Here is a 12,604-nt window from a genome sequence, read left to right as displayed (position 1 = left end):
TATGTGACGGCCCTGCGACATTTAGCATTGACGTGCAAGTTCCAAGGGGCATTTGATGAACATATTCGGGACCAGTTCATGACACACTGTAGGGCAAATAAGATACGCGAAGAGTTATGGCTGAAAGATGACCCCAACCTGGATGAGGTGTTGGATTTGGCGAAGAGAGTCGAACATTCATTAGCGTGTGTTGCCAGATTATGAAAAGGCGAAGTCAATGACACTAAGGAAGGTAAAAGTGAAGTTTTGAATGTAGGAGACAACAAAAGCAAAAGGCGAGGAAGGAACAAGCAGTTGAATAAAATTGGGAGTGAGGAGAAGAAAAAACAAGAGACAGTGCAGAGATTTGAGAAAAGAGAGGAGAGACTGTGCTTTCGATGTGCTAGTGGAACGCATTTTGCTTCATCTATTGTATGTCCAGGGCGTAAGGCCACATGCGCAAAGTGCAAGAGGAGAGGTCATTTTGCAAATTGTTGTAAAAACTTCCAGTTTGGACAATCAAGTCAAAGAAAAGTGCTATATGTAAATGAAGAAGATGACGGCAGGTCATCGGATGAAGAAGTGATGCTCCCTGTGCCAAATGTCATCGTTAATACTGTTAATGTTGTGTTGGACGGTGATGAAGATGACTGTGAGCGACCGTATGCGAAAGTGAATGTGAATGGTCGTGATGTGTCCATGATGGCGGATTCAGGCTCGAAAATAACTTTGGTATCTAAGAATGTGTTTGAGAGGGAGATGTGTGGAGTGGTAAGCCGCTTGATTCGCCCAGATATATGTCCTGGCGGATACAATCAAGACAGAATTGATCTACTGGGTTATGAGTGGAGTGAATTTAAGTTCAAGGGAAGGAGTTGTAAGGGGAAGGTGTATGTCACAAAAAGGGGGCATTCTCTATTAGGATGGAGAGAACAGAAGAGTTTAGGTATCCGTTTGGATCCCAATCATCCTGAACAGGTGCTCCAAGTGTCAGGGTCATGCACAGGATCAAGCAAATATGTGTTGAAACATAAAGGAGTTTTCGAGAAAAGTTTGGGGAAAGTGAAGGGTTTTCAACACCAAATTGTTTTAAAAAAGGGAAGTTTGCCCGTCGCGGCAAAGCTTAGGTCGGTACCATTCGCCTTGAGGGAAGGGGTAAAGGATGAGCTCAAGAAGTTGTTACAAATGGGTGTGATTGAGAGAGCAGGAGGTGTGGAATGGGTATTGCCGGTTGTTGTGGTCAAGAAAAGTTCGGGTGATTTGAGGCTGTGCATAGACATGCGGGAACTAAATAAGTGCGTTATGGTTGACAGGCATCCCTTACCTAACATGGGTGAGATGTTAACTATGGTAGGCGAAGGGAAGGTATTTTCTAAACTTGATATGGCGTCGGCATACCATCCGGTCGAGCTGACGGAAGATTGTAGGAAAATTACAGCCTTCATAACGCATGAGGGTGTATTTCAATTTAGAAGAATGCCGTTCGGATTGGCATCAGCTTCATCAGTATTTCAGAAAATTATGGATCGGCTGATTGGAGGTATAGCGGGTGTATTTTGTTTTCAGGATGATGTGCTGATATGCGGTGAGACTTTGGAGGAGCATGACAGAAGTTTGTATGCGGTCCTAAAAATATTTGAGGGGAGAGGCATCACTTTGAGGGAAGAGAAATGCAAATTTGCAGTATCCAAGGTAGATTACTTGGGTCATGAGGTATCAGGTGAAGGGGTGAAACCCAAGGAAAGCATCATAAACTCCATAAAAGAGATTGAGAGACCAACGACCAAGAGTGAACTGCGTTCATTTTTAGGTATGGCAGAATTTTACCAGAAGTTCGTGGAGAACTATGCTGGGAAGGTGGTGGAGATGAGAAAGATATTGAGAAAAGGTGCGGACTTTGTATGGAGCCGTGAATGTGACGCAGAGTTTGCCAGAATCAAGGAAGAAATTGATATGGCAAAACCTTTAGGATGCTTTGATACCAGGAGGTTAACGATTATTACAGTGGATGCAAGTGAGGGCGGCCTGGGTGCTGTCTTAGCACAGAAACGAGATGATGGATCAGAAATTATAATAGCTCATGCTTCGCGAGGGTTGAAAGGTGCGGAAGTGCGTTATTCGGTCTTAGAAAAGGAGGCCCTTGCATGTTACTGGGCGGTGGAGAAGTTTAAAAATTTTGTCTGGGGGGTGGAATTTGTGATCCGTACTGATCACAAACCTTTGAAAGTTATTTTTGAAACTAAAGGTCTGGACAAAATATCTCGCAGGGTGGCTGGATGGGTCACCAGATTGCAGTCCCACAGGTTTGTTATAGAAGTAATCCCGGGGAAAGAAAACATTTTAGCGGACAGTTTGTCGAGAGTAAAAGTTCATTCTCAGGACGGAATAGAAAACGATGAGATGGAAATGGTGTTTGTAAATACAGAGGGAATCGTATCCAAAGAAGAGTGGTTGGAGGAAGTAAGGAAGGATGTAACATTGAGAAAGGTGATATCATATGTTGAGTCCGCAGTTTGGCCAAGCAAAGCGGCGTTATTGGAGGAAGAAAAACCCTTTTGGGAGGTGAGAGAGGAATTGTCAGTTGCTGACAATATACTGTTTAGATGGGAAAGGGCGTTGGCCCCCAAGGGGATTCGGGGGAGAATTATAGATTTGGCGCATAATGGTCACATAGGCATTGCAAAGACCAAGGGAGTGTTGAGAACGGACTACTGGTGGCCGGGTTTCGACAGGGAGGTCGAAGTTCGGTTGGGTGAGTGCCAGTTTTGTCTACAAAGTGGTAGGGGGATAGAAGCTAAGAAGCAACCCCTGGTGGATGTGGGAGTTCCGTCAAGAGTTTGGAGTGATATAGCCATGGACATACTGGGTCCTGTTGAGTTGGGATATGGTCGGGGAAGATTTGTGGTAGTAGTGGTAGATCTATTCTCTAGGTGGGCGGATTTTAGAATTGTGAGAGAGATAACGGGAGAAAGCATGGTAAAAGTGTTGCAAGAAATCTTTGCGAGTGAGGGTCTTCCAGGTAGTGTTCTCACGGACAATGGAACGCAATTCACTGGTGGATGTTTTCCCAAGTATTTAGAAAAATGTGGTGTGAAACATAAGAGGACATCTTTGTACCATCCGGAAACTAATGGAGTTGTTGAGAGACTCAACAGATGTGTGATGGAAAGCATTCGTATGGGGGAAGAATGTGGATTTGACAAGTTAGCAACTATTCAGAAGAGGATGTGGGCGTTACGGATGGCACCCCACGCTACTACCGGATTATGTCCATTCGAGCTCATGAGAGGTCGAAAGCCTTATTCTATGGCGTGCCCGCCTTGGTTGGGTAGGAGCAGGGAGTCTGATGTGGTTGTTGATGAGGTAAAAAGGTCCCTCAAAAGGAAGAAGAGTGAATGGGTCATGCGGGAAAACAAGAGGAGAGGTAGGAAGGAGTTGCGTGTGGAATGTGGTGATTTGGTAAGAATAAAGAAAGGAGTAGTGAAAAAGAAGGGGGAGTTGTTATATTCCGACCCAATAAGAGTGGTGGCTGTGTTGAAGGGTGCCGTGCGGGTGGCCGGTGGCCAGGTTTGGAATATGAATAGAGTTGCCACGGTGAAGAGAGGTAATGTGTGAAACGTTTTATGGAGAAGAAGATGTTTATTAAAAAAGAAAAGGAGATGTGTTATGATGTTGTGCCAACAGAGTGGCCTGACCCACTCAACATAGTGAAGCTGGAGGGCATGGAATGTTAAGCACCTCCAGCTCCAATGAGGTCATACAGCTGGGAATGATCTTGGTGTTCTAAATCTGTCAGTTGATCTCTTTTGTGTTGCTGTGGGGAGCCCTTGTGTTGTTGGGGGTCTTATTCCCTATTTACTTAAATAAATATCACTTTATAGACTTAACAGAGCCCTGTATTTTGCTTCGCAACAATTTTCTTATACAACGTTTTCCTTTTTGTGGAACAGGATATGTTTTTAGATGGGGGGTGTATATTGAACGTAGTCTATTGTATTCTAAAATGCAAGGAATATCAGCGTTTACTTTACTTGCATCAAAGTTGATTAGAAATAGACCGTCAAGTGTACGTAAGCGTGATGGAACTACGTAGCTCATGCCTTCTTTAAAGACTGTGTTACCAATATCAATCAATGCTTTGTCTAGGGTAAGACCTTGTGATTTATGAATGGTGACTGCATACGCTAGAGTTAGAGAAAATTGTTCTCTGTGTACATACATGTCTTTGAAGAGAAGGAATCGAGCTGTTGAGTGCCCTATCCTTTTTACTTCTGAAAGTTTGTCAAAGAGAATATTGACTAACTGAATATTGTTGTCACGTGGGTATGTTTGAAAGCCAACATCTGTACCCAGTGCTCCATTAACTAGTCCTTGCTCCACATCAAGGTTACGTTTAAGCATTACTCTACAGTTTAAGGGTAATATTAATATTTTCTCCAAACCAGCTGTGTTGGAGATAGAATTTTCGAAGGTATTTACGGGGTAATTCATAGAATTCAGCGCGCAAGTGGTGCACGCAGATGGTGCACAGTGTGCGCGTGTGGCAGTCTGCGCCAGCCGCGTGCGCCAAAACCCATTTTGGTACACAGCATATTCATGGATTTTAACATCCCTAAGCAGCCGTGGCGCAGAGTGGCGCAGCGACCGTGCAGCAGAGCCAGTTATGCCCCCAACCCCACCCATGTGCCATAAACAGCGCACAAATCCAGTACATGGCACACAGGCCAGTGGACCAGCATACAGCCCCCCAACCACAAAAACGCATTTAAAACTCCCGGCGCACCCCTCGGAATACACGTTCCCCGCTCGCGCTAGGCCAATCGCATGTAAAACTCCCCGCGCACCCCTCGAAATACACATACCCCGCTCATTCGTGGGAAGTTTCACATGCGGTATGCCCTGTGTGAGCGGGGTATGTGTATTTCTGGGGTTCGTGGGAAGTTTCACATGCGGTAGGCCCTGTGCGAGCGAGGTACGTGTATTTCTGGGGTTTGCAGGGAGTTTCACACGCAGTAGGACCTGAGCGAGCAGGGTACAGGTATTACTGGGGTTCACAGATCTTTCACACGCGATAGGCCCTGTGCGAGTGGGTTACGTGCATAACTGGGGTTTGTGGGAATTTTCACATGCGACAGGCCCTGTGCGAGTGGGGTATGTGTATTACTTGGGTTCGCTGGAAGTTTCACACGCCATAGGCCCTGTGCGAGTGGGGTACGTGCATAACTGGGGTTTGCGGGAAGTTTCACACGCGATAGGCCCTGTGCGAGTGGGGTACATGTCTTACGGGGTTTCGCGGGAAGTTTCACACGCGATTTTGCTTGTTGTCAGAGCGGAGTACGTGCATTTCAGGGTTGCACGGGGAGTCCTACACGTGAATTGACAGTGTGGGTCCTCCCAGGTGTGCCCTTGTTAGGAGGTGGTTACATTTACTTCATTGAGTTTACAATCACATCAATTCAGCTGCTGCCATGTAACCTAGTTACCAAGGAACCTTTGTTGTTATGATTAAGCAAAGGTTCCACATTCTAGCAGCAGAGAGAGAGAGGATTGAGAGCAGGAGGACAGCCACAGCTGGGGGCCTTTCTCTTGGATGAACTAAAGAAATAAAGCCTCTCTATAAAGACAAGCATCAGCGTGAAGCGTGGTCATTTACCTATTAACAGCCCTCTACCCCCTCTACGGCCCCTGCAGGCAGCCCACACCACAGGGGACTACCCTGCACCCCTGGTCATGACCCACAGGCAGCCCATCCACCATGGGCATGCCCCCCAGCCAAGCCACATGTCACCTAGCACTAGTGATCACCAACTCATGTCCCCCAGCACCCCCACCCCCAGCAGTGAGGGGCACCTGCCAGCAGGCCCCCACTCATGCCCCACTCATGTCCCCCAGCACCCCTAGCTCCAGCAGTGAGGGGCACCTGCCAGCAGGCCCCCACGCATGTCCCCTATCACCCCCACCGCCCAGCAGTGAGGGGCACCTGCCAGCAGGCCCCCACTCATGTCCCCCAGCACCCCCACCCCCCAGCAGTGAGGGGTACCTGCCAGCAGGACCCCACTTATGTCCCCAGCACCCCACCCCCCAGCAGTGAGGGGCACCTGCCAGCAGGCCCCCACTCGTGTCCCCCCCTACATGAAGAAAAGATGCACAATCATGGCCCACTTCTACACCCACAGCACGCCACCCCATTCTTGAGATGCAATGATTTCACAATCCACCCCACACTGACATGCCTATCTCAAGACACAAACCAAAAGTCAACGATGCACATCAACACATGTCCGTCATACACACACACTGGTTGTCATTGATTGTGTAAACCCACATTTTCACATGCATCAACCCAATGAGCAAATCCCACACATGGAACTAAAATATTGAAAATGTATTATGTACAAAAATAAAGCAATGAAATGAAAGTATAACAACAAAATAGCAACATGAAATGAAAACCATGTGCACAAGATGAGTAAATTAAAGGTATAACCAATCCAAAGTAATCCTAAAGAAAAATAGTCAAAACTCTCCCTCCACCAACGCAAATCCAAAGGAAACGCAAAAAAGAAAAATCCATTGATCCATGGTTAAATCAAAAGAAAAAGTTCAAAATAATCCATAGTCCAACTATGTACAATCCATAGTCCAAAAGAAAAATCCATTAATCCATGTTTAAAATCAAATAAAAATTTCAAATGAATCCATTGTCCAACTATGTACAATCCATTGTCAAGGGTCCATGAGCCCAACGAAAGAAATTAAATCTACCTAAGAAACTACCTAATAAAAAAACTATATACAAATGTTTGTGGCATAGTCCATTCACCACAAATCAAAGGAAAAGGAAAGGGAAACCTAACTCTAAAAACTATTTACAATGGCAGCGGGCTAGTCCAACGGCTCACTTTTGGATGTTCTGGGCCAGGGCATCATCGAACTCCAACTCAATGTCCTGAAGGCGGTCCTCTTCCATTGCCCCGAGGGTTCGCAGGGACGACGACATGTTCACCTCCAACTCCCTGCAAATTGCCTCGAGGCACTCGGCCCGCCTCAGGGCCTTCCGCATGGAGTTCTCCGCCCTGACCATTGTGAGCCTTGCCTCTTACGCCCGCTGCCGCTCCGCATCTATGGCGTGGCCCAACCGCTGCCACACGGAAGACACTTGAAATCCTGGGTCCTCCTGCCCTATGGCCAATGCCTGCCCCTCCGATGTTGAAGGCCCCGAGCCATCATTGCTCCCACCATGGTGCTGCTGCTGTGCCTGTGCCTGCGCCCTGGCTCTTGCTGCCTTCACGTCCTCCTCCGGCTGGGGTGCAGTTGTCGTGGTGGTCACCCCTGCTGGACGTCCGACTCCCGACTGTGGCAGGGATGTGTCCTCCACCAGCCTGGCCGCTGGGTCGGAGGTAGCTCCACAGGGTACCCGGGTGATACATAGGTGGGAAGATGGCATGGAGGACGACTGGCATGTAGGGGGTTCAGGTGAGGAGGGGGTCACAAGAAGGTCCAGCACACAGAGGAATCCAGCAATGGTGACCCGTCCCAGTAGGACAATGTGGTCATGAGAGGTAGGCAAGACGACGTGCAGTCTCTCCACAAAAAGACTGCAGGTCACTTCGCATGCCCCGTTGACGCAATGCTATCCCACTCAGGACAGGCTCAACACAGTCCCGGATAGCCACGTCCACAGGGAGAGGAAGGCCACTTGTTGTGTGCTCATCCCCTCCATGAAAACGGGTCTGGACGTAAGTATCCCTGCTGGTGCAAGATGATGCTGTCACAGGATCAGGGACAGGATTACACACAGGCACCTCCGCGGCGGCCTATGCTGCCTCCTGTCCCTGCCCCTGCACTGCACCACTAGCACCAGTGGAATCCCCACCTCCAGACCCCGTGTGTGTCCCTTCCGCGGCCTCCTCCTCCACCAAACCCCCCACCAACCTGGATGACTCCGTGCCATCTTCCTCCATCGGACTCTGTGGGGTCTCCGCTGCGGCCTGGGATGTGGTATCAGACTCCTCACTCCCTGACGAGATGACAATCTGGGAGGAGAACCGGGCCTTTTGTCTCCGGCTGGTGGTGTGATCCCTGCTGCTGTGCTCCACAGCACCCTCTCCGCCCTTTTCATCAGTTGACGCTGCAGACAGGGAGAGATAAAACACAGGCATCAGAGCACTGTACAATGGACTGATACACACATGACAGTTGTACATGAGTGGCAGTGTCATACTTCAGACATGGCATCGCACTCCCCAACACACATGTCATTTGTACTCACACACATGAGCAATTCAACAGCAATATTGCACCAGCCAGCAACATCCATACACATACAACAGCATGAGCATCCTAAGGTGAGCCTTACGTCACATGAGACACGGGGAGTGCACAACACATGCACACACGCCACCACACTTACATGCATGTGTACATGTCCACCAACTGTCACAGTGATGATATCGCCATCCATGTCACATCTGGCTTTCAACCTTCTACATGTCAGTGTCACATGCATCCAAGTTGCATCACAGTACACACACATGCACATGTACACAGTGCAGATACTTGCAGCAGGAACCAGCATCCATGTGTGACACCACAACCATGCCAACGTAAATACACAGAAATTCAAACATGTGTGCTCCCACACCTGCATTTGCCCAGCATGGTTACCAACACATACATCATTAATGTGTCTCACACCTGAGAGGACTCACATGTGGCAGCCTCATTCCCATGTTCATACACATCCCTACATGGCCCTACAAAAACACATGTCCAACCTGCACCCTACTGGCACACCACGACATGCACAGCGTCCAATCAGTATGCATGTACACTTACCGCTCGACTCCAGATGGGTCTGCCTCTCAAAGACCTGGATGTGGAGTGCTGGGCATATGCGTTCCATGAGCCTCATTTGTTGGCCGGACAGGTGGCCCCGGCGCCCCTTGGCATCCACTGCCTTCGAGAGGTGCCGGGCCTTGTTGATGGTCCTGGACCTGAAGTCCTCCCAGCGCTTCTTGACATGTTGTAAGTCGCGGACTGCCACCCCTTCTGCGTTGATGGCACTCACGATGTCCATCCAGATCCTGGTCCATCCTTCATAGTCGGCGCGCAAACTTGCAAAGAGGGCATCATACTTCCCCAGGACTTGCTCCACCAGGACACCAACTTCGGTGGCAGTGAAGCTGGTGGCCTTCTGCCTCTCTGGCTGGGGGTTGCCAGTGGTGCCAGATGGTGTTGTGCCCGACATGGCAACCCCAGAGGCAGGAGTGGGTGGGCAACTGGGTCCTGGGGCTGGGCTATGGAGGGATGGTATCCCAGTTGGGAGTCTTCGGTTCCAGCAGGGGTGGTCACAGTAACTGCACCCCTGGCTGATGTGCAGGCAGCAAATAGCAGGGCACGTGGGCAGCAGGCAGTCAGGCAGCAGCAGATGGCAGGTGGGAGCGTGCTCGGGTTTCTGGGGGGCAGTAATTCGGCCTTCTGGGCAGGAGCGTGGTCTTCTGTGTGTTTTCACGTGGCCAGCTTGATACGTAGTGATTTGGCACGTGAAAAAATTGCACGTCAGTGTGTAATTAGAGGAAAGGCCCTTAGCGCGTAAGCGCGTCTGTGACGTTACGCACACGGGCGTTTCCCTCGTGACGTGGGCATAGTGGTTCAGCGCGCATGAAAAAACTGCACGTCTGCGTGTTGTGAATGCGTGTAATCCGAGGAAAGGGCCTACGCATGTAAGTGACATGACGCGCACAAGCGTTTCCGTCAGCACAGGTTAAAGGTGAGCGGGGCAAGCAGTTCGCTGTACATGCATTTCATGGAGACCGACGTGTGTTGCTGCTTCGTGTTGTTTCGTGCGCCATCACAACTTCACAGCTATCAAGGACGTATCTCTTCTTTTGGCAGGGTTATTTTCTATGTGTGTTTTTCTGCATCGTGCTAGTCAGACGGTAAGTCGCGCACATTATATTTCCCACTGTGGGTCCCCCTGTGTATTGCACCTGTTTTCGAGGTCATAGTAGCCTGCGTGTCTCACGCGTATGCGTTTTTTGTGTTACTGGGTGCCACCGCGTACTGTGGGAGGTTTATTCCACGCACGTAGGCTGCAGGGTTGCGTGCACGGTTTTACTTCAGTTTTGGGGTGCCTGAGCATTGCGTGATCTGTCACTACATCACCGGGGTCACATACAGCCTTGCAGGTGCAGGGGGGCTGTTAACATCTTGCATCCCACCCCCTTCACCCCAATTGCCCAGGTCAATTGTGGTGTACACCTCCCATTGGCACTACTCCATCTGTGCCGGCACTACTACATCTGTGCCATGGTTGGGAGGCCACCAAAGGTGAGGGGCGCCTCAGCTGGGTGTCCTCCTCGTGGCAGGCATGGTCGGGGATATGGCCGGGGTGACCAGGGAGTAGGGGGACTCCAGGGTGTCCAGGGTGGCCGCAGAGGGGGAAGAGGCAGGGGTGCGCCACTTGAGCACAATGTTGTGCCATGTGTCGGTGCAGTCATGCCACCACCCCCTGTGGTTCCGGGAGATGCAGCTTCTGCATCTGGCACCCGTGTGACCCGGAAGTTCATTTCATCGACTGCCACGGGCCCAAGGGTAGTGGTAGCTGCAGGTGCAGCTGTGGACACCACCACCCAGGCTCAGGGTCTGCCAGTGCAGGCTCTGTTGGCACTTGAAGAGCCCTTGGAAGATTTCCAACAGGCCAGGAGGGAAACCGTAGGGGCACACAGGGCTGCCCTGACCAAGACACGTGCCCCTGGGCAGTTATCTCATCTGCTGCTCCAAATAGCCAGAGGTTGGCAAGTGCAGGGGCAGATGCACCCAACAACACCCCGGTTGTGAGTCTGCCAACCAGGACAGTTGCGGTCAAAGACCCTGCCACAGCGGATGTTGCTGCGCAGGGTCCATTAGAGGGCACCGAGCTGCCACTGACACAAGTCAGGCCTTTGGTCGTCCTTCCACCTGCCACTCCCTTGGCTCAATCCAACGGACCCACTGGCCATACTGATCAGGGCGGCATTAGCCAGCCATTGTCTGCGCCACAATCCAAGAGGAGGAAGGTTGCACCTGCAGCACAGGCTGGGACCCCACACACAACCACGACCTCCTGCACGTCGAGGAAGAAGCCTTTCTGCAAACAGGAACTGGACTTCCTTGTGGACTACGTGCGGGACCACAGCCGTGACATGCAAGTGGGTGCTAATTGTCAGACTACGACTGCCCACCGTGATACCAACTGGAAGCAAGTTGCGGAACATGTGAGTGCATTCGGCCATGAGGTGCGCATGGCGCAAGAGTGCAAAAAGCGCTGGAATGACCTCAAACGCAGAGCTATGGCTAAGCGTGCCACAAATTACAACTTGACTCCGGTGACTGGCAGTGGGCCTGCACCAGATGAGGAAGACCTCACTCCGCATGAGTCACTCGTTGCGGAGTTCATACCATCTGAATCGGTCGAAGGAGTGGGAGAGATGCCGGAGTTTGATGCCCAGTCCAGTGAGTATTGATGCGTGTTTGTCGAGGACATGTGTGTTTTACTTGCGTGATGTGTTGTGCATGACTGCCACTACATGTCACGTGTACATGGTTCTGATGAGCAAGTAATGCAATGTTTCCCTGATGCATGTCTACTCTGCTCAATGGTGTACATGTGGAGCAGAAGGGGACTGTCCGCATCACTACTATTGCATCCTACTCACATGCTGGTTACCAGTATGCCCCTCCGGTCCATGTTCCAGCTCACTGGCACTTCTGCATGTAGCGTGGGATGACCTTCCTCTCAGGCCAGGGACTATGCATAGCATGACTGCCGTGCATGTGTCCTCTGCCTGCAAGCAGATACTCAATGTAGGCATGCTCCCTTGCCCCTCAACTCCCCGCTCTGCACCCCAATTCCACCTAACACTGGTCTGCTACAATATCGTCATTTGGTACTTCCCTTTTCATGCCTCCTGTGTACATTCTAACATCCAGCGGCCAATCTGCCAGACATATGCTGTGTGGTACATCCTTAGTACTTGATGCAGGGTGTCTCACTTGGACTGTGCAGAGGTTAGATGCCCCGCAGGGACATGAGTGCCCATTCATGCTCCATGTGCATTCCACGCATGCCCCTATGTGTCCATGACTGGATGATCACTGTAATACAAGTCCTGGATGACCTAAATTGCATGACATTTCATCTGCCTTCCCATGTTTAACTGTGGCTCAGTACTGCGTTGCACACATCTTTAGGGTCTGACAATCTGTGTGGGTCACAGGCCTCAGCCTGTTTAATGGCCAATGACTCTGTCCAACTGGTGTAGTGTCTTCTTCACACGTGGGTGTACTCCAGAGGTTTCATCATGTGTCCTGCTTACTGTCCCATCATCATTTGCTGTGTTGTCACTTGACTCACATGATGCTGCTGATGCTACTCAACACTGCCTGTCAATACACAGGTCTTTTGTCAGCCTTTTGATACCATGCTAGGCATCCCTGCTTTTGCACTTGTGGGGAGGGGTGGTTTGCTTGTGGACATGCTTCCTATTGAATGCACATTGCATGTGATGCCTGAAGTTGACCTTGCACTGCCTTCACATTTTCTGACACACACCATGAAGTCCTTGTACATGTAGATAGTGAG

This window comes from Ambystoma mexicanum, chromosome 3p (genome assembly GCF_040938575.1).
Source record: "Ambystoma mexicanum isolate Mex_15411 chromosome 3p, UKY_AmexF1_1, whole genome shotgun sequence".
Taxonomy (NCBI): Eukaryota; Metazoa; Chordata; class Amphibia; order Caudata; family Ambystomatidae; genus Ambystoma; species Ambystoma mexicanum.
This window is presented reverse-complemented; position numbering follows the sequence as displayed.